The sequence below is a fragment of the Meriones unguiculatus genome, chromosome 1, assembly GCF_030254825.1.
Source record: "Meriones unguiculatus strain TT.TT164.6M chromosome 1, Bangor_MerUng_6.1, whole genome shotgun sequence".
In the NCBI taxonomy this organism is placed as follows: domain Eukaryota; kingdom Metazoa; phylum Chordata; class Mammalia; order Rodentia; family Muridae; genus Meriones; species Meriones unguiculatus.
Window position 1 is genome coordinate 40,011,660 of NC_083349.1, and position 21,600 is coordinate 40,033,259.

The 21,600-nt window shown below is 41.1% G+C and overlaps 1 protein-coding gene and 1 pseudogene across 1 annotated transcript in view; one reads left to right on the forward strand and one right to left on the reverse strand.

The window, feature by feature from the left end:
* Mamdc2 (MAM domain containing 2) overlaps nt 1–21,600 on the reverse strand; it is a 153,332-nt gene that overhangs the window by 113,068 nt on the left and 18,664 nt on the right. The gene's annotated exons all lie outside the window — the stretch shown is intronic.
* On the forward strand, nt 5,740–6,130 carry LOC110562205 (small ribosomal subunit protein eS25-like; annotated as a pseudogene).

The following is a 21,600-nucleotide window of genomic DNA, read 5'->3' on the forward strand; positions in this document are numbered from 1 at the left end:
GACTGCAGCCTGATAACTGCTTCCCTACTAGAGACCTACCGAGATTCGCTAACCCACCTTCTCCTTCAGCTGCTTCAGCTGCAAATAACAGACGGTCCCCTTTTCCAGGCAGCTGGTGCCTCTCCCTCACAGTGCACTGCCCACCTGTCCCTAGCTTTTCTAACAACCCAGGTCGGTTGTTTTTTCAACCCTTGTCTCCCAGTCAGGTTGCTCTCTAAGCCTTGCAGCTCAGGGCAAGATGGAATGGGTGAACAGGATCATAGTCTTTACCAGCACAGAGTTTACAAAGAGGGGCCAGGGCTGCCTCTGCTGCCCTCAGCAGTCTTCCAGTCCCAAGTCACTGGATAGCTTGGGCATATGGCTGACACATCTCAAATTGTGGTGGGAACTATGAAAATTTCCACCACTGTGTTGTAACCTTTGGCTTTCCTGTCACTAACTATTTACATGTTGATTTTTATTTTATTACTTTTCTTTTTGCATTGTTGGTCATGAGCATGCTATGAACATGTGTCTTCCCAACTCCAATGATTTATTAGGAAGGCTTGCTTCTTCACAACTTCGCATAAGGCACTCATCCAGAAAAGGTTATTGTATCCTAATGCTCGGCAACACTATTTCCTAAAGTTTATAAAAATCACCTTGGGAGATTGGTTTCAAATGGAAATTCCAGTGGCTGGTGATCTAACCTCAGGCATTTCAACTCAGTGCTTGGCCTGGGAAGCTCTGCTTTAAGCAAATACTGCAGCATCTCTGGTACAGGTGATCCCATGACAACTGTTTGTCTAAGTTATTTTGAGAGCTAGGACATCCCTGCTCAGCCACAGATGGTGGTTTCTGAAGGCTTCGAGTCCTGGAGTTGAAGTCCAGGCTGCTTGTGTTTGAGCCTGACTTCATCCCTTGCTGGATGTGTTCTTGCACAATTGAATCTATCTTTGTCATCTTGGTGTGTTGCCTTTGTGTGTGTGTGTGTGTACATGTGTGTATTTGTGCACATGTATGTATACATATGTGTATGTTTGTGTGTATGTGTGCATACACATGTATGTATGTACATGTGTGTGAATATACATGTGGATGTGTATGCCTGAGTGTATGTATATTTGTGTGAGTGTGTACATGTGTATATATGTGTGTGTATCTCTGTGTATGTTTGTGTGTACGTGTGTGTGTGTGTTGCTAGTGTGTGTGTGTGTGTGTGTGTGTGTGTGTGTGTGTTGCTAGGATTTGAGGCCAGGGTCCCACCTGTGCTGGCAGGTGATTTGCCTGTGAACTATACCCTCAGGCTTCTTTTTACTGGTATTTTTGAATCAGGGTCTCAGTAAGTTGGCTCTGAATTCACTCAACAGCCTACTTACGCCTTGAAATTACAATTCTCTTGCCTCAGCCTCCTGAGTAACTGGAGATAGTAAGACTGTTGATTGTAGAATTAAATGAACTACAAGTTATAGACACTGTCAATCATGCCGAGTTTGTGGTGATTATTTTACGTATGTTCTCTTATATGGAATAAACTACTAGTTACCTACTTTTTTAGTTAGCCACTTTTCCCATCTTCCATGGCAACGGAAGTCCTGACTTTTGTGTGGTCACTAGCAGCTAAATTAAAGACTATGTTTCTTCTCTCGGCTTCCTTTCTAACTCTGTGTGGCTGGCCTGTAAGGCACAGAAGGATGGGCTGTATAATTTGGGGAATACAGTCCAAAAGGAAGTGCAGGGCTCCTTCTTTGAATGAGTAGGAAGAAGATGTAGCTCAAGTTACTAATTGTAAAACATTTGTATTTCTTCTGGGATCGCTCTCTCCCGACTTGTCACGACGATTCCTCTCTGTCTGCGCTATATACGCCCCGCCCCGTCCCTTATGCGCATGTGTGTCAGGTGGCTAAAGTTCCCTTGTGTTGGTGTAGATCAGGGCAACTGTCTACAGGACTCTTGGGTCAGCCTGCTGACAAATACCAGACGCTTGCTTGATGACTCAGTGGTGAGAGGAAGTCAGGCTAGGTACCAACTCACCCCATAATCAGACTTTTCCCAATCCCCACAGCCCAGTGCCGTCTGAGGCTACTGAAACATCTGTGAGCAGGAACATGCTGGGCAGCTACAATGAAGCAGAGTAATCTAATCATCCTAGTAAATTTGTCTTTACTTGCTGGTGGAGCTGGCAGCTCAGGATGGGTACCACCAGCACCACACTCCGCCCCAAGGGGCCATGGGATATGCTTGCCTGGTACTGACCCTTTCTTAGACCATGTGTCCAGGGCAATGGTAGGGATGGAGGAGAAAAAAACTGGGAAGGCCCGTGAAAAGAGAAAGGAGACAGACCCTTGTATTAGCTGGGGCTATCCCCCAGTACATGTTCTATTAGATTCAAATAGATTTATTAATAATTTCTAGATCACAATGACCTGTTTAACTGCAGTGTCACATGTGCAGGGGCCAGCCTTGTGTATCACCATAAATTTAAAGTACAACTCTGGAGAAACATCCTTAGAAATTATCTCTACCTTCCCTCTCCATGCCTGAAGTGCAATTGCAGTTGAGGCATTTGTCACTATTTGAATCCACGAGGACGAGGACGCACCCTGTGATGGTATGATAGCCTGGATATGATAGGATAAAGTATTGGGAGCATGTTCTGCAGTGTGGCAGTGGGGCAGGGTATGGAGGCTTCAGGAGGTGGAGCCTAGGTTGCTGAGGTGCTAACCCCTAGAGGAGACTGAAATAGTTCTCTTGTGACATGGGTTGGTTCTCATGTGAGGGTTAGAAGAAAGAGTTAACCTGGCCTCCAAGTTCCTGCATTTCCCTTCTTACCATGTGACTGCCCCTCTCTTCCCATCATCTGCTCTTATCACTGTGCTACCTGTCATGCTATGATGTAATCAGAAGCTCACCCATTGAGATTGTATGGATGATACTATTGGACTTTTTTAAGCTCTAAAGCTGTGAACTAGATGAATATATCCAGTCTTGGGTATTTTGTTACAGCAATGTATAAAACACACACACACACACACACACACACACACACACACACACACGTTCTAATACAAATAAACAAATGAGATAGAAGTATCAGGTTCAAAGAAAACTCCACTCCCCAAACTCTGCGCCCATTCCAAAGGAGCCAGTTCTAACAAAGGAGCCATTTCCCTTACCACTGGTAGAAAGGACAAATGGCTCTCTGTGGCGCCTATTAGCATACTAAACACATGCTGGTCTCTAGGCTCCCTCAGTATCAAAAATGCCTGCTATGCATTTCAGAGCCCATGCTAGCATTCTGGCTCTTCTCACCCTGCCCCTTACCCCAAACTTGTCCAGCTCACAGGCTTCTTACCCTCACACCCCTTCCCCAGCCAGCTTCTCGTTCTTCTTCTAACTCTGCTATGTTGACCATATCCTCTGTTTTGTCTTCCTCTTAGTCCTCTCTCCATGTTCTCTCTTTTTTACCCCTCTCTCTTGGCCTCCTTGCCCAAACTTTTCTTGAGCTCTCCTTGCCTTTCCTCTCATAGGCAAGTCCAATCTGCTGGCCATAGTCAATCTATTACTTTCTTTCTCTGCTCTGCACCCTTCCAAATGCCTCTGGTTGTTCTCTGCCTCATTTCTACAATTAAAACAAAACAAAACAAAACAAAACAAAACAAACAAGAAACCTTCCTATTTAACCATTCCTGGGAGCGGTCATGCCCTCCGTTTATATAAGAAGCTCCTCCATCTTAGATGACACCACTGATGTGATGGTAACAAGCCCAGCCTTCTGACTCTGTGTCTACAGACTGACTTTAGAGGTTCACGGCAAGCTAGCATACATCTGAACGCTTTACAGGTGAGAACGGCTTGCTTGTTTTTCAATCAGGTTATTCTTCGAAGGACCCATGATAGTAGAGAGTTTAGTAAACACAGCTATAAGGACTGACTGTGCTTTCAATGTCTCCTCAGAGTTCTCTTTGTCTGCTCACATTGAGGTAATAATGGTCACTAGCAAATGAGCACAAGGCATAGAGCAGAGCAACACAGACAAGATGCCGCAGGACTAGATTGGAAGATGCAGCTCATGGGCAGAACAGAGAAATCCAAGCCCCTCCATTCCCAGCACCATCTTGGTGAGATGGGATTCATGACTATACTAGAGTCATAAACGAACCTCTCCTGAGCCATCCAGGCACATCTCAGAGCAGCTGAAGTGCCCTTCTCGACCACGACAATAAAGTCACAGGACCCTTTCCTTTTCGAATGCACATAAAAGTTATATTTGTAGAACTGGAGTCCTTCTGGTGTACAACGGCACTGGCTAAAAACCAATGCAGACAAATTTATGAAAACACGCTAACAAATGGGGCTACATCTCAGTGACAGGATACCTGCCTGCTATGAGTGCCATCCCCAGCATGGCAAAGAAAAAAAGAATTACTTACTAAATAATAATGATAATGATAATGATAATAATAATAATAATAATAATGCTAGTGTTCATCTAAGCTTCTGGAAACATAACATCAACAGACTTGCTGGCCACAAAACTTCCAGGAACCTTAAGAAACATAATTTCCAAGCAAAATGTAGTTGAGCAAAGTACCATAAAACAAGGTAGCTGGTCTTTGAAAGCTGCTGCCACCCTGCATATAATTGACAGTATTTGAAAGCTGCTAAGGTACTGTCTATAAATCACTGCAGGATAGTGCTTTTTTTTTTTTTTTTTTAATTTCCAACTGGTCTCTCCAGTGTCTTTGGAGAAAGGCCAAAGTTCAATAACCCCTTCAGTCGCTCAAGAAGATGTTTCCCAGCTGCAAAGATCACACTGATGTTGAAGCATGCCTGTCGGCACCTGGACCAGTCAATCCACTCTGGAGAGAATTTCATCCTGCCTAGAGGGGGGATTCTTCCCCTAGGGTTTTGTTTTATTTTGTGGGTTTCTTGTTGTTTTATTTTGTTTATTGCAAATATCCAGTACTTCTCAGGTACAAGATGTACAAGTACCACAAATTCAAACATTCTTGGCTTGTCAGAAGCCAAAGATTTCTCCTTTAAAACCACATATTTGTAAATACTTAACCTAGGAAATGAGAGCTTAACTCACTGACAGCCCATTTCTCATTTCCTCACACAGGCTCTGTTGCATCTTAAATCAGAGCTAATAAAAATGTGTTTTCATTTTGATCTATGCCTTTCTTGGGCTTAGGTTTTAGTATGGCAGAGATGAAAACAGATGTGTGGGAATCTGTTGCTGATTCAAGACTTTGGCAATGTGGCTATTGAGATTAGAAATACAGTGTGGCCTGATGGGGAAAAACCCTCATTGGCTAGACGCAAGCCCAGGACAGTCTTCCCAGAGCAAGACTCCTGGAGCTGTGGGCCCTGCGCATGCTCTTGTCCTTCAACCATCCCAGCTAAAAGTGGGGTTAACAGCATTACAGCTTAGAGATTTGTAGTGAGTACCAAACGAGTCCCAGCTGCTATTACAGAACACATTTGTGAAGCACGAAGTTTCCACTAGTAACCTAACATAAGCAGAATCACAGATTAAGACAACTCAGCAGGAGTCTAGAATTTAAGAGGACCATGAATCAATCCTGAAGACAGAGGCCCTGGACAGAATGGCAAATTTGATCCTTGGAAAGTTATGTTCTTTCAGAAACTTCATAAATGATGGAACCTGTGATCATTAAGAACCAAATTCTTGCCTTTTCTCCCCCACCATCTTAGTAAGGCTGCAGTGGTTATCGCCGCTCTCTGAGCTTCGCCATGCCACCCAAGGACAAGAAGAAGGATGCTGGAAAGTTGGCCAAAAAACAAAACAAAACAAAACAAAACAAAGACCCAGTAAATAAGTAAGTCTGGTGGCAAGGCCAAAAAGAAGTGGTCCAAAGGTAAAGTTTGGGACAAGCTCAACAATCTAGTCCTGTTTGACAAAGCTACACAGGACAAACTCTGTAGGAAAGTTCCCAACTATAAGCTTATTGCTCCAGCCGTGGTCTCTGAGCTACTGAAGTCTCCCGGTTCCTTGGCCAGGGAAGCCCTTCAGGAGGTACTGAGTAAAGGACTTATCAAGCTGCTTTCAAAGCACAGAGCCCACGTAATTTACACCAGAGACACAAAGGGTGGAAATGCCCCAGCTGCTGGCGAAGATGCATGAGCAGGTTCAATCAGCTGCGCATTTGAGAAAATACAACTTTATTAAATCAAACAAAGAAAAAAAGAACCAAGCTCTCTTTTTCTTTTAATTTTGTTTTCTTATGCCGAGGCCATGCAAGTACATAGCAATCTTTGAGGATTTCTCTGTATACACTGCTATCCTCATCTTTCTTATCCTTCTCCTCTCCTATTGGTTCCAGACTAAAAAAAAAAAAAAAAAAAAAATTATTTTTCTTTCCTGATTTTTGTTTTGAGACAGGGTCTTAGTTAGTATCCGAGATAAGACTCCAACTCTTTCCATCAGACCCTCCAGAGAAATATGTCATATTTGTCTTTTTATTGGTGGTAACAATGATGGCATCCACTAAATAGACAGCCGATCTTCAATATATTCCTTTGAGGTTTCAATCTCAAGCTGCCCCTAAAATAGTCAAAATGTGGGCTCTTTGGAAAATATAACATCTGTATTTCTAAATTCAGAAGCCCAGCACTCCTGCTTTACATTGCACACATTCACTCTGGTAAGTACCGAAAGGAAGTTTTTGGTAAATTAAAGAAAAATGTCATGTTTATTCCTTTCCTCTGCTTCTTTGTTTATTGATAATAGAGCCTGTCCAAGCCCAGGCACTTCCCCTCAGCCACTTTATTTATCATTATTATTATTTAAAATGATCACTTTGTTTTTTTCTAAAATTGTTGATGCTACACTCTTTGTTTTTCCATCCACCCAGATTCTTAAATGGAAATGCTTTCCACCAGAGCTGACCAAAAAATTACTTAAAGGCTATATAATACAAATACTTTCTAAGGTTTATTTGATTGATAAGACAATAAAAACTATAGCTCACTTGTAATAGGAACCACTAAGTTTACAAAAAATGTTCCAGCTTCATAGTCCCTGTTAATTGCGCAGAGATCCTGGGAGATGATAAAGTGAGATAAACAGCAACTCGGCTCAGAGAAGTTACTAGCAGCCATTCTGTTGTCCCAGCATTTAAGGATCTGAAAAAGAAGAGCCTATAGATGTATAACCTATGCCTTGTTGCTACTTGGATGGAAAAGAATAAAGTGTTTACTTTTTTCTGGGACCCCTTAGATATAGGATGATGTCATCTGGGGAATTTTCAGGCTCATCAATGGAAGTCATGACAGCTTAGTTCAACCAAATGATGCCTTCTGAGTCTTATGGCTGGTCTCCATTACTGAAAAGTCAACACATATAAACCAGCATTATCCAACTTAGTTCTAACAAACCAACTCGAATAAGTAGCTTCAGGTATACCAGTGCTCTCTTCCAGACCTTCTGGAAAGCACTATTGATTGATGAGGAATTGCATTATGTCTTTTAAATTTTCCTATAAAGAGTTTTAGATTTTGGATTTTATAACTATCATTAGGAGGCTACTACAATTAAGAGGCTATTAATTTTAAATTATTTGATTGGTCAGACTTTTTTTGAAAGCTATCCATATAACAATATACTTATTAAAATGATTTTAATAAACCTTGTTTATTTAAACCTCAGACTATTTACTTAAGAAAGGAAGGTGGAAAAACTGGATATATAAATACCAAACAACTCCCCCCAATATCAAAAAAGCAAAAGAAAAACCCCAACATCAAAAAGCAAAACACAGTATTTTAAAACAGAAAAATTTAGAAATATGATAATTACATTAATCAAGGATCTGTAGCAAATACATATAAATAAGGTCAAGAAATATTCTGGAGCTTGAATATAATTTACCACTTAGGTTGAAAGACACAGATCACATCATAGATTAATTGTGTTATAATAAGACCTAGTCTATCAAATCATTCAAATTATCAACCCATAGGAAGTTACTAGACAGTTTATATGCTCAGCTTTCTACTTCCAGGGACTCAAGCCTTTGCATGTCTCTTAACACTTAGAACTTACATGATACTGTCCAGTTTTTTTGTTTGTTTGTTTGTTTTTGTTTTTGTTTTTGTTTTTTTAAAGAACCGATGCCTCAGTTTTCTGCCTTTTATCTTTCATCTTCCAAAGAGAACTAAAGACTGGCTCAACAAGAGGGAAATACCTGGTGCTGGAAACTTAGAGAACTACCCGAAGCTAGAGAGGTTGTGGATCTTGGACAAATATTTTAAATATTTGTCCTTATACCCACAGGTAAGCATAGTCCTTGACCCTCATCAGGTAAACTTCTCTTTGAAACAGATGGAGATCAGAAAATCCAACCAATCAAAATACAGAGTTTTGGAGCCCAGTTCCAATGGATACATCTAAAAACAACTCTGGCATTGAAGGTTCAATGTGGAAGAGGTGGTGAAAAGATCTTAAAAGTCAGAGGATCAGAGAATTTGCTGTAAAACTGTGTTCCCTGGAAATGTCAGAAAACCAAAAAGTTTCACCAACAAGACTGCCAAAACATGAGCTGAACAAGGATGATAATGACAGACAAGCCAAAGTGAATAGGGGGAGGAATGGGGAAGACCAGAAGGCCTCAACTCTACAACTTTACACAAAGAATTACAGGTAACTAAAGAATGCTGAAAGTAGTCTATTCCAGGGAAGTGTATATGAATTGGTTATCTCATACCAAATGGTCAGCCCTGAAAACACACATACAAGTAACCTTATACAGACTTGAGTAGTTTGTATTTAGAAATATATATGTGAATACATATATGCATGTAATTACAAATAATGAAAGAAGAGACTATGAATTTGATAACGAATAAGGAAGGGCATATGTGAAGATCTGGAAAGAGGAAAGGGAAGGGAGAAATGATGCAATTATATTATAATCTCAAAAAAAAAAGGTTTACCTCCAATAATAATGTCATTTCTCAAATAAGTAATACCTGGGTTGCAATTATTGAGTATTAAACATACCAAAGTCTATAATCCTGTGAGGGATTAGGTTTTGGTTTGTTTTATTTTATTTTAATCTGGTCTAGGTGGTTAAAGTCCAGGCCCTTTCCTCCAGAGTATGAGCTTCAGCCCTGCTATTTCTCCTTCCACAGAGCAGCCAGGCCTAAGCCCATTTTATCTGCATATTTTTCAGGAAATGCCGTAAATCCAGGTGTCACTGGCCAGGGAAGGATTTAGCTATTGATAATCTCTCATGTTGGGTGCTAGGTGTTAATAATACATAATGAAAATGTGCCCTGAAAACCAGTCCTCACGCACCCACCCCGCACAATTTCCAAAGTCCTGCCTGTGACTTTTGCAATCATCTCTCACTGAGACAGAGATGTCAGAGCAATTGGGCAGGGTTGCAAAAAGGCAATTAAGGCGGTGACTCTGAGTGGAGAAATATGCCAAGAAGGATAAATTCTTGTTTAGCCAAGATCATGCTGACACGAAAGTGGTGTCCTAGGACCCAAAGGGAGTGCAACAGAAAGAACAAATGTTTCTGGTTGAAATTTGTTCCTAAATTTCCCTGGAACTCCTCAAGGTCATGAGGTTCCAGAAACCAGAGCACTAATTGTCTTTCCAGGTACACCACGGTGGTTCAAGGCCAATGCTAAATATTCAGGATCATCTTTTTCTTTTTCTTTTTTACATTTTAGGGGTTGAAGACATTTGCAGTTTTCTTCCTTAAAAACAACACTTTGGAGTGTTTTAATCCCGTACTATCCACTAAGGAATAAAATAGGGTTGTGTTTTGTTGTTGTTGCTCTTGCTTGAGAGAGGCTATAGCTTAGGCTGGCCTAGAACTCTCTATATAGTCCAGGAAGGTCTCAAACTCCCAGAAGTCTTCTTGCTCAGGTTCTTGAGGTTGAGATTATAGCCATCAGCCATCATACTCGGATAAAGGTAGTTTTTCCTTTTAAGGACTCGTCAAGTACCCTCTTGGAAATAAATACCAGATGATAGGAGACTGTACAGTCACACTTCACTGCTGACCCTATTGTCTATGGAACGTTGTAAGGATGGATGAATCCCAGCCACGAGGATGTCAGAGAAAACATAAGGGGGTCGTGGCCACATGGGTTGTGCTACAATTGGAAAAACAGTAAAAACACCCGAAGTTGTCAGAAATGTAATCACTGTTAATATTTGTCTCTTTAACTTTTTATGGACCTGCAAAACAATAACTACAAGTGGAAAAAAAAAAAAAAACAGGAACCAGAGGATAAAATCTCCTGCTATGGGTGGAAATGAAATGGCATGGGAGGGAGCCTATGCACTCCTGAGATGGAACAGCCTGGAGATAATCTGGAGCTGTTGTTCACCGATTCAGCTTCAGTTCAGCTTCTTCTGGTTTCATTCACAATTCTCCCTGCAGGGCCTGCTCCTCAGGCAACAGGAAAGCCTATCCTCACTCTTTGCATAAACCTCTAGATGCACTTTGCTTTCTACATCCTTACTCAATTGGCTCCCCGTAATTACTTCCCAAGGAGATTAGTGCTGGAGCCCAGTGCTATTTTTTTTTTCTTTTTCCTCTTTCCTGCTCTGTATTGCGGGGCTGCATTCTGGAGGCAGGACTCAACCAATGAGCAGTACTCTAGGGGAAAGTTGCAACAGTTGAATGAAAGGAGAACTTTGGTTGTTTTTGTTTGTTTGTTTACCTTTCCCTTTCTGCTTTAAGTAAGGTCACCTACGATGTGGCTGTTATCTCTTATGGCACCACCATGGGTGCTTACTTTTGTCATGGCTCCATGGGGATTCCACAGGCCCATTTCAGTTTCATGGCTTCAACATGATGCTCTGCCCACACCAGGGTTCCAAGACTCTGATGCCATTATGGGTTCAGCAGGCTGTCAGGGTTGCATGGCTCAGTTAGGATTCTGACCCTGTCATGGTTCTAGGACCTCACTGTGTTTCCATGGGTCCATCATGGCTGAACTGCTCTACGGGGAGTCAATGCCTCCTTTGGGGTTTCCATGACTCTGACTCCATGGCTTACCACATTAAGAACCAGCTGTATTACTATTTACTTTTTCTTTCATAAACAACTTTAATGAAGTCCTTAATTGACATACTTTAAAAATACAGTCGCATTCTAAGCAACCATTTCTAGCAGATCCAGGTTTTGATTTACTAAATACAGTTTTACTAATACATGTTAAACTAAACACATAACTCTAAAATATACTTCCTGAAATAACTATTGTCCCACTACTAGTCACACATCAATTTTTAGGAACTCAGGTCTCCAATGAATTAAGGACACACTTTCACTTTTTCCCTATCACCTCCATAGTAAGTTCAAAAGAGAAGATTCACCTCAGCTTTTCTGCTCTCAGGTCTTGGAGGCACAGCACAGCACTGTGGTTTAGAGTCTTGAATGACATTTGTTTTAGCTTTCATCTCAGCCACTTGCCAGCTAGATGGGTAACTTACTCAATGTCTCTGTGCCCCACATTGCTTGTCCATGCAACAAAGACCTGGATGCTATGAAGAATTCAGTAATTCTCTGAAGAAATACTTTTATTGCTGTTAGATCCGTGCTTAATATTAGCTATGATAACTCTTCCATCGTTAGCCTTTGCTCCAGTCACAGTGAACCATTCCAGTGAAATGTATTTTGTATCCATCTCTGCTTCTACCTTTCATTGGCTTGTTTACTAAAGATTCAGAGTCCTACTCATTTGTATGCAATGCCAATTCTGTCTCATTAAAATATCTTTCTGCTGCACTCCCTCTTCCAACAAAAGTCTTTCATTCTTTGGAACGTGGAGGGCCCTAGTCTTTTCCTGGTAAGAGAATCACAGTTGGTCCAGGGATTCTGCCTCCTGTAGTGTCCTGATGTTTTATCTTTGGAGGGAAGCACTCTGCCTCCATTGTCACATAATACTGCCCAACCAATGCTCCCTAGCCCTATGGAAAAGATGTTCAACAGAAGCTGTGTCACTTGATGCCAATTACAGGCTACAGTCTGTAAGTACGGGCTGCCCTAGATCTTCAGTTGTTATCCTGCCTTCGAAGTAGTGTCTGTATACAGAACAATCACCAAAATAGCCTTTGCCTAATTCACAACTTAAGTAAAATAAATATTTTCCTTACTTTTAGAGTCGTTCATACTTTTAAGGTGTCAAAACTATCAAGCTTAACTCGGCTCTGGATTCTCTCTTTAAGTCTTAAAGCATCCTTAAATAGCAATGTGCTTTACAGTTTCTATCCTGCATTTGCTCCTGTCGGTTCAGTGGAGCCATACAGCATGCAATGTTTTTCATGGGGTTCACAGACACCTCAATTTACAGACACCAGAACCTAGACCTAGACACGATAAGTGCCATGTATACTAGCATCCCACTCAGCACAGGTAGACCTGGATGGAACACACATGCTTGCTGCTTCCAATCTAATTCTCTGACCTAGCCTTGCAATGAGGAACTGTAACCATGGCAACACCATACTGTGGGCCTACGGTCAAACGGTGGAAGTCTGAAGTGATTTTCCTAATTTATCTTAAAGAACTACATCTCCCACTTTACTTTTCCACTAATGGTCAGCAAATGCAAGACTCAGTGTCATGTGCAAAACTCATGTAAAGACTGTAGTAAGCCATGACAGACTGGAAGGTCCATGCCAAGTCAGTCTAATACTGTTTTTGCTGTGTGTAGAGTTTTTGCTCACGAACACTGAAAGCTTATTGAGGGTGGGACTATGGATATTTTTGTTATTCGTGTGAACTGGTAAGGAGACTATATTTGGTCTCACTGACAACTAACTTAGACTATATCTGGATAAGCAGGAAAAAAATAATGTGACTATGTATGCCACAAACAGGGACATGGAGTATATTTTGGGACATGGAATGCTGTAAGACCACATGCCCTTCAGAATGGGAGGCTCTCCCCTTCTCTGCCAGATGCTCTGATGGTTGCTGGAAGCCAGCACCCAGCTGGATAGTTTGATGGAGACTGTCTTTGGTGGAGGGGGCTGGCATGTCTGAGATCTCATGCTTCTGCTTTTCCTGAGTATGAAATTAAGGGGTTTCCCTTGTCCCAATTTGAAACAAAATAAAGGGCCCTATCAGTGCCACAATGTCTATGAAGTAGGCTTTAGCCTTCATCAAGGTCACATCTTAGCCCAGTGTCTCCCTTATCCAGTCCTTTTTCCTCCTCCAGACATCATTTCTTGGGGATGCACTCTCCAGAATGATCCTCTAATTTTTCTGGCCAGTAATCCTTCTAGGGTCTGCATCTAGGGACCTTGACAGCATAATTATTTGAGTTATTAATTTTAAGAACCTTATTAGCAAACTTTTTTTTTCTTTCAAATATATCCTCAATAAGAAGACTATTGCCTTCCGTTACCCTGAGCCATTGCTAGTGTTGACTTTCCACACCAACCAACAATTTAGACAATGACACGTGGCTTAGAGGAAAGCTCCCTGTGAACTGCCTGGTCTGATGAGGGAAACCAGATGCTCTTGAGCAGTGAAGAACTTATCAAAGACAAAGACTATGTAACCAGTTCTTGCTAAGCAACCATGACCTCTTGTACTATTGTATCCTGACTTACTTTCAGTATACTCCTCATTACTAGCCACCATATTCTTTCAAAGAGAATCAGGCCATGTCTTCTGTCTGCTCAAAATTACCCTGCTAGTGTGTAAATGCTGTGAGCTGGCTGCCTCTTGCTAGTTTTCTCTTATGATCTTTCAGATGTGTCTTCACACACCTGAAGCATACTTTATCTCAAGGATTCTGAGTTTCTTCCACATTCTGCCTGTAGCAGTTGGACCCCAGAGAGAGAAACACAGCTTCTCTTATTTCAGAGAGTCTCTGCTTAACTGTGACTGTGGCCTTCAAAGATTCCCCTCTCTACTTCTTTACCTAGTATCATACTGTGACTCTTCTCTTTTTCCATAAAGATGATACCTTTATGCAGACTGAAGATCCCTAGTCTGAAACACAATATGTTCCCAAATTCAAAACTTCTGAGTATTTGCATGCTGCCACAGCTTGGAAATTCCATATCTGACCTCAGGGCAAGTCATAGTTGTGGGTCAGGCATGGAGATACATGCCTATAGTCTCAGCTACTCAAGAGGCAGAGGCAAGAGCATCACATGTGTCCATGATTTCAAGGACTGGCTGGACAGTAAGAAATACTCTTTAAAAATAGTCATAGGTGTGCTAAAGACATTACATGCCATTGCCCTTAGCCTATATGTATAAGACTTATCATGCAACATAAATGAATTTTGTCTTTAGTCTTTGGTCCTATCTTCCAGCTTTCTCGTTATGTATATATGCAAATACTTTAAAATCCCAAAGACGAAACATTTCTTTTCCCAAATGTCTTAGTTTCTATTCCTGTTGTGACAAAACAATCTGACAGAAGCAACTTCAAGGAGAGAGAGTTTATTCTAGGTCAAGGCACAGGCCATCACGGTGGGGAAAGCAAAGCAGCAAGGGCTTGAAGCAGCTGATCATGTCACATCCATAAACCAGAACTGAGAATGATGCTTCAAGCTAGCGACCAAATCTCCCTCCTTCCACTTATGCAGCCAAGAATCCGTTGCCCAAAGAAATGGACCACCTACAATTAAGACAAGTCTTCTCACATCAATTAATGGAGTCAAGACAATCTGCATGGACACACCTAGCAGCCCGTCTCCCGGGTGAGTCCAGACTCAGTCAAGCTGACAACAAGCATTAGCTACTACACTATGCATTCTGGAGAAAGAATACTCAACCTATACACTCACATTTGTTTATTCTCAGCTCCCCTACATTAGGCTGTAAATTCCTTGAGTGTAGCATTTTGTCTGGTTCACTGTTATACACTCAATTCCTATGAAATTTTTCATGGATTTGATTGTGAAAACACAACTGTTTGACTTCCACTAAAATGTCTGAAAGTGTGGGTTGGAAAGATGGCTCAGTGGTTAAGAGCACAGACTGCTCTTCAAGAGGATGTGGTTCAAGTCCCAGCAGCCACATGGCAGCCCATAACTGTAACTCCGGTTTCAGAACATCTCTCACTCACACAGACATGCAGACAAAATGCCATTGCATATAAAATAAAATTTAAAAAAATCTCTGAAAGTACATAGAAACAAGATGTGAGGAAATGCAAGGAGGAGCTTTCTTGACTCAGCACTGTCAGAGTCCCGAGCCCTGGAAGATCCTGCAAAAACAGCCCACAAAGCTGGGACATGTGTCTGGTAAAGGTGCTGCACTCTCCACTGTGTGTGAGAGCCCCAGCCAGCATTGGGTTGAGCGAATAATGTATGCTTTATCACAAAATGGGACAGGCTAGCTCTGCACAGTTTCTGACCTAGTCTAAATCTGAGGGACCTCTAAACCTGAACCAGGAAAGGCTCCAATTCCTGCTTGGATAAAGCTCAGTTCATTCTCTTTGATAAAGATTGAATTGCTTTCCCAGTTAGGATTTTCAAAGGCTGGAAGAGAAACGTGCTTTTTGGAACTACCAGCTTTTGAAAGTTCAATGGTTTAAAGCCGATTCTAAGAAAGCTCTAAGTCTCAGATATTTACCTATGGAAGGTTAGTGGTCACCATATTTACCTATGGATGGGTTAGTGGTCACCATATTTATATATGGGTAGATTAGTGGTCACCGCAAGTCTTTATCTTTCGCACAAACATTAGGATTCTTGGGCTGAAAGGCATTTGCTCTCAGTCCCAGACATCGGGCACAGCAAAAACAGGAAAGCCGTTGATGAGAGCAAAGCTGATGTACTAGAATGCTCACTGTGACACTCATTTTCAGGGATACAAATGCATTTGCAACTATAGTATCTTATGTCAGACGAGGTTTGGAAAGCTGGCGTACTCAGGCTTTGCATGAGCAGCCTGTATTCACTGTTACTCGTTTCTCAGGTATGTCTCCTCAGTGATTTGACAGAGGCTTTCTTACTTTATCCTCATTATATTTCACATAGACAGATGGAAACATGGTTGGTCATTTGCCTCAGTATTAATTCTCATACAATTAAGCTCTTAATGAGCTGTTTTCAGTTCTGTTACAGCTGCTGAGTATTTGTTTGCCTTTTGTTTTGTTGTTACAACATGGGTTGTATCCGTGAAATGCCAGACTGAGTTTCTTCCTGGATAGAGGCCTTCTCCTAGTGACTGTGGGACCTTGTACAAGTCATTTCTACCTGAGGGGATCTGCCCAGAAGGGGCCTTTGGAGCCCCCCACTCCAGGATAAACAGTTTATGTTTCTTTAATTTAGAGGAGTTATGTAATGAAATGTTTGTTACTGAGGAAGTTGAAGACTCCTGAGATGAATAGACAGACAAAGACACATCACATCAGATACATGCATGCACACACACACACACAGACACACACAGACACACACACTATCTTTTCCTTATAAATTTAAACACAGCTTCAGAACACACAGAAGAAATTGGTTATGGTGGTTACTTACAGGATGGGGTAGGGGAGAAAGGAGACTTTTTATTTAATGACTATAACATTAAGTTACTTTTAAAAATGTCCTATGTATAGTCATTTTGTTTTTTACCAACAGTTTTTAATATCAACAATGATGTGAGAAGTACATTTTATTTGTACTCAAAACACTTTATGTTTAAGATGAACAATGCTTATTCCTATGTAGCTCAGCAAAAAACAATAAAAACCTATTTTAGTGAAATCCTATTACTTTTGTTGGTTTCCATTTAGCCATTGCATGTTACATGGAGCATAGATTTTGGAATGAAAGTTATTGGGGTACAAATCTCAGATTTGAAAACCTGTATTTCAGGCAGCTTACTTGAGCCTCGGTTTTCTTATCTTAAAAACAGCTCAGCAGTAAAGAGCTTTGGCTGCTCTTGCAGAGGGCTAGGATTTAGTTCCTAGCACCCTACCAGGTGGCTCTAGATGTAATTCCAACTCCAGGAGATCCAGTGTCCTCATTGGTCTTCTCAGGTACCTTTACTGTTGTGAACAAAATTCCACAGACAGGCAGACATGCAAAGACACACACACACACACACACACACACACACACACCATACAAATAAGATGAATCTTAACAAAAAGAAAAAAAACAGTATCAATACCTAAATACAGATCTGTTGGACAGACTAGAAATCATTTAAAAGAAAGTGCCTAGTAAAAAGTAGGCTACAGAAGGAGATAATCATAGCATTGTAAATTTCTCATTTTCACTTTTAAAAGATAGTAGTGACAAAGTAACCTTTCAAAAGTAGCTTTCTAAATAATTAGTCCTGAAACATAACATTTTAGAACACCCTTTTATTTCTAAAAATCATTTTATACAGCAACTATTTCTCAAGTTTGTACTTTGTGTTCAGTATTGAGTAAAATACTACAAAGATAAAAAGAATCTGAACCTAGTTTTTAAGGTGTTCTTCATCTATGGGAAAGTTAGAGAAGAAAAAAAAAGTCATTTGAATAGAAAAGAGAGCCAGGAGAACACTGGAGAAATAATCTCTCAGTGTATCTATACAAAAGCCCACTCAGTTTTGACACTTTTCATCATTTTATAGATGAAAAGTCAGAGAAATAAAGCAGAGGAAAGGGTCTGGGGCTGCCACCCATCAATACCTCTCAACCAAATTAACCCAGGAGTTTTGAGCACCAAAGATCTCTCACCCTAACTGCAGCTAGCATCGGGACCCAGATACTTCTGAGAGAATTTCTAAGTTTTTGCATTTGTCCTGGTGGCACTGAGGCATTGAGTATGACCTGCCATCACACAAACTTCCCCAGGGGGGATATAAACAAACATCTGTTTACCTCAGAAAGGGATACTAATATTGATTAAAGGACCGACTCCACTCATGTCTACCTTGGTGAACCATGAGTTCATTGGGTTACTTTTAAGAGTGTGGATGGCCATAAAACAGCTGAATCACTGAAATGTCTCACCCCATTATGGTGATGGCTTTTCCATAGCTGCAGAGCTGAGCCCTCAAATGAGTTAATCTTCTACCCTCTCTAACCTGACACCCCCAGAGACCACATACAGCTGGGGCACATTACAAAGGGCTGCGATGGGGACACAGATGGAAGGAGACAGATTCTCATCTGAGCATCTAATGTCTCTCACCTTCTCCTTATGTGAGGTAAGTTTAATGGGCCCAATCCTGAGGGTTTCTTGCGATCACAGTTGATCTGATTAAGATGGTAAGTGCCTATTAGACACAAAGAAAAGTGATTCACAAGATCTGTAATCCTTTTCAGTCCCGTGGTTTCCTACCGCACCGACTTCAACCATTTGTTCTCCGCATACTCATCTGTTCTCAACTGTGTCTCATTTCAGGATTATAGGAGAGTTTAAGTCTGGATTTTCTGTGAGTCACAAGGCACATGTACTGTGAGTCAGGTAAACAGACTCGGTGTGAAATGTGAACAAAAGTACTGAAATAAGCATATCCAGCCTTGAGTCCTTTTGGCTAAGGTTTGTGTCCTTGGTCCTTATGTGAGCTTATAACTAGAGCCTTCTACCATTTCACCTAAAATGGTGAAATTTAACATTTGAGTAAATTCTATCCATGTCACTAAAAGCAGACAAGAGGATGAACAGAAATGATTTCTGATGGGAAGGAAAAAATATTTTTGTCTGTTTAGTCATTTGTCTTTGCTCTTCATCCATAGCAAGTTCTTTATCTTAAACAATTAACCAATTGATAGACTTGATTCTATCTTTCAATACTTGAGAGATAGAATGCCTTTACTAAAAAGACAGCTCTTTAAGCTTATTCACTTGGTGTAAAGTTCTATGGACCATGAAACTTGAATACCTGATGTAACCTGATCATTCCTCAGTTCTAGTCTGCTCTTACAATTCTACTTGTCTAGAAAATGGGTGTAAGCATGTACCTGGTACATACTAATCCCTGGGTTCAACCCCAAGCAAAGGAAACAAATAGAAAAGCCTCTGCATCTCCAGGATTTTCTTTCCTTATAAACAGAGTGTAGAGACTGTCTGTATACATGATCATCAGGTGGTCTGACTGTCCCACGATTCTCAGCACATCGAAAGCAATAGGTACAAATGAATCTGGACTCGGCATGGCTTTAGAAAAAGCAAAAGACACCAAATACCTCAGTAATTTCATTTCAGGGAATGACAGCATTTCTAACTGATCAAAAATTTAGGAAATGGACCTCTCTGTGTCCAACAGAGAAAAATTCACAAGTGACCTCATGGATGGGTTGTGAAACATGGCTCTGTTAAAAGTCAGCTACTCAAAGCTGTACTTCCTTCCACTAAAGAGCACAGTCTCTGTGCTTCCCGTTTCCATAGCTTTTCTGTGTTCTCATCCTAATTCTCTCCGGGCTGCCCCATCCGCCTGGTTTCTCTGAGCTTATCTTAAATCCCTTCAGCCCTCTCACTGGAAATACTCTCTCCTCTTTCTCTGAAGTCAATCTGTTTTCACTCAAATGGCCTTCTCCCTACCAGGCCCATCGTTCTTAACCATCCTAGCTGGCATCTCCTCTTCATCCATATTCTGAATATTGGTCCTCTTTCTTTTCTGTCTGCACCATTTTTTTCTAGCTCATCACATCCAGCCTGGGGTAGCTAACACTGTTTGTCTGCTGATAATCCCCAAATTTATGTCTTTTTTGCTTCTTGAACTTCAGAAGCCCATATGCACAGCGTTCTGGTTATTTGCATTTAAATCTTTATCGAGGGACTCAAATGGCACACATCTACTCTACAACTATTGAAGTTTCTGGTTCCTATTTTGGCCTTTCCCCAGCTATCTTCCCCATTGTTATCTCTCTCCATTAATGACACTGTCATTTACTCAGTTGTAAAAATCACCTAGAAATATATATTTTTTTGAGACAAGATCTTGCAGCTTGTCCCTGATTGCCCCGGAATCACTATGTTACCCAGAGTGGCCTGGAACTTGGGGTGATCTCCGTTTCTGCCTTCCAAGTGTTGGGATTGCAGGCGTGTGTCAGCATACCAGTGGCTTAGAAATCATTCTGTTTTCCTTGCTTCCTATATATGCTGTGTAAGTGATGTTGTAGGCTCTCTTAATCCCAAGGCTACATTTTAAGTCCTTCTTTAACTCCATACGGTTTGTAAGTTTTCCCTGTCTATCCATCTATCCTTCTTTCTTAGCTGACCAGAAAGACTTTATTTTTTCACTTTTCGTTTTGCTTTTTGATCTAGAAAGGATCCAGGGAATGGTTTTAAAACAAAGCACACTTCACCTGCGCTCCCTCATCATATTACCTGCTTATTTGTTTACCTGGAACTGCCTCCCACCAGGACGCTTGTTCTATTTGCCTCTTTTCTTCAATGTTGAATCCCCAGGGCTAGGAACAGAGAGATGCTGTGGATATTCACTGAGTGAAGGAGTGATCTGGTCATGCTGAAAACAGCTAATTTTTTAATTAATTTCCTCCGTAGGTAAATAGGCATTCTGGTGAAAAATGACCCCTTTAATCCCAGTTTATGGAGAGCAGAACCTGGTGGATTTCTGTGAGTTTGAAGCCAGACTGGTCTACATAGTGATATCCAGGCCAGCTGGATCTCTACATAGTGAGATCCTGACTCAGTTTTTTTTTTCCTTCTGGCTAAGCTAGGAATTGAACGCAGGGTCATATACACTCCAGGAAAGAACTCTACTACTGACCTAGATCCCTAGACAGGATAATATTATTTTCTTTTCAACAGTCTATTTCTAAAGGGTTAGCACTTGTACCCTAGATGTGATGACACAGCCATGGAGAAGCAGACAGATGTTTGTGCTCCTCCCTTGCTGTTTCAGAACCAGAGACTCAGTGTCCCTTACTTTGTGGGATCTTCTCAGTGTGACAGCTCGGAGGCCTGGAGCTTGTTTTCTATAGCTTTCTTCAGGATGAGCTAGAGGTGACATGTCTTTGGAGGAAGACTGAAGCTTCGTGGAGAAAACAGTGATCTATTCTGGAACTTAGCTTATGATGAGAAAAAAAGCTGCCTAGCACACACTTGGTCCCTGGATTTTTCGTTTTATGACATATAACTGTGAACAACACTAAAACTACATTCCCACATTTGTCTAAGTCTTTCCTGTACCGAACACTAACAATGAGAGCAGCACGCTAAAGTGGGCTTAACTTAAATGAAAGCGAATTAGGCCTGCTGTCCTTCTGTTTGTCTACAAAGCGAAAGGCCCATAAAACATTGACTGTAAAACATAATGGTGACTTTGGATTTAATTTAAGTCTAAAAATTAAACCATATCTCTCTACCTTCTATCTCCAACAATCAATTAACAACCAAATTTTACTAAGCGCACACACACTGCCCCTGGTGGAGGGGTGCATATGATAGGAAGTCATAGTCTATGAAGATGTACATATGTATTTCTGTATGGCATCATCCTCCGTTTCTAAACAACTGTGGCCAATCTTCCTATCTGCTGGCTCCTAATCTGCAGATCCAACTGTCTGTGGGTTGTAAATACACACAGGAAACAAACTGTGACTGGGCTGGCCATATCCCAACCTGTTCTTTGTCATCCTTCCCTAAACAATACAGTGCAACAGCTGGTCTGTAGAGCTCACATGGAGTTAAGTGCTGTG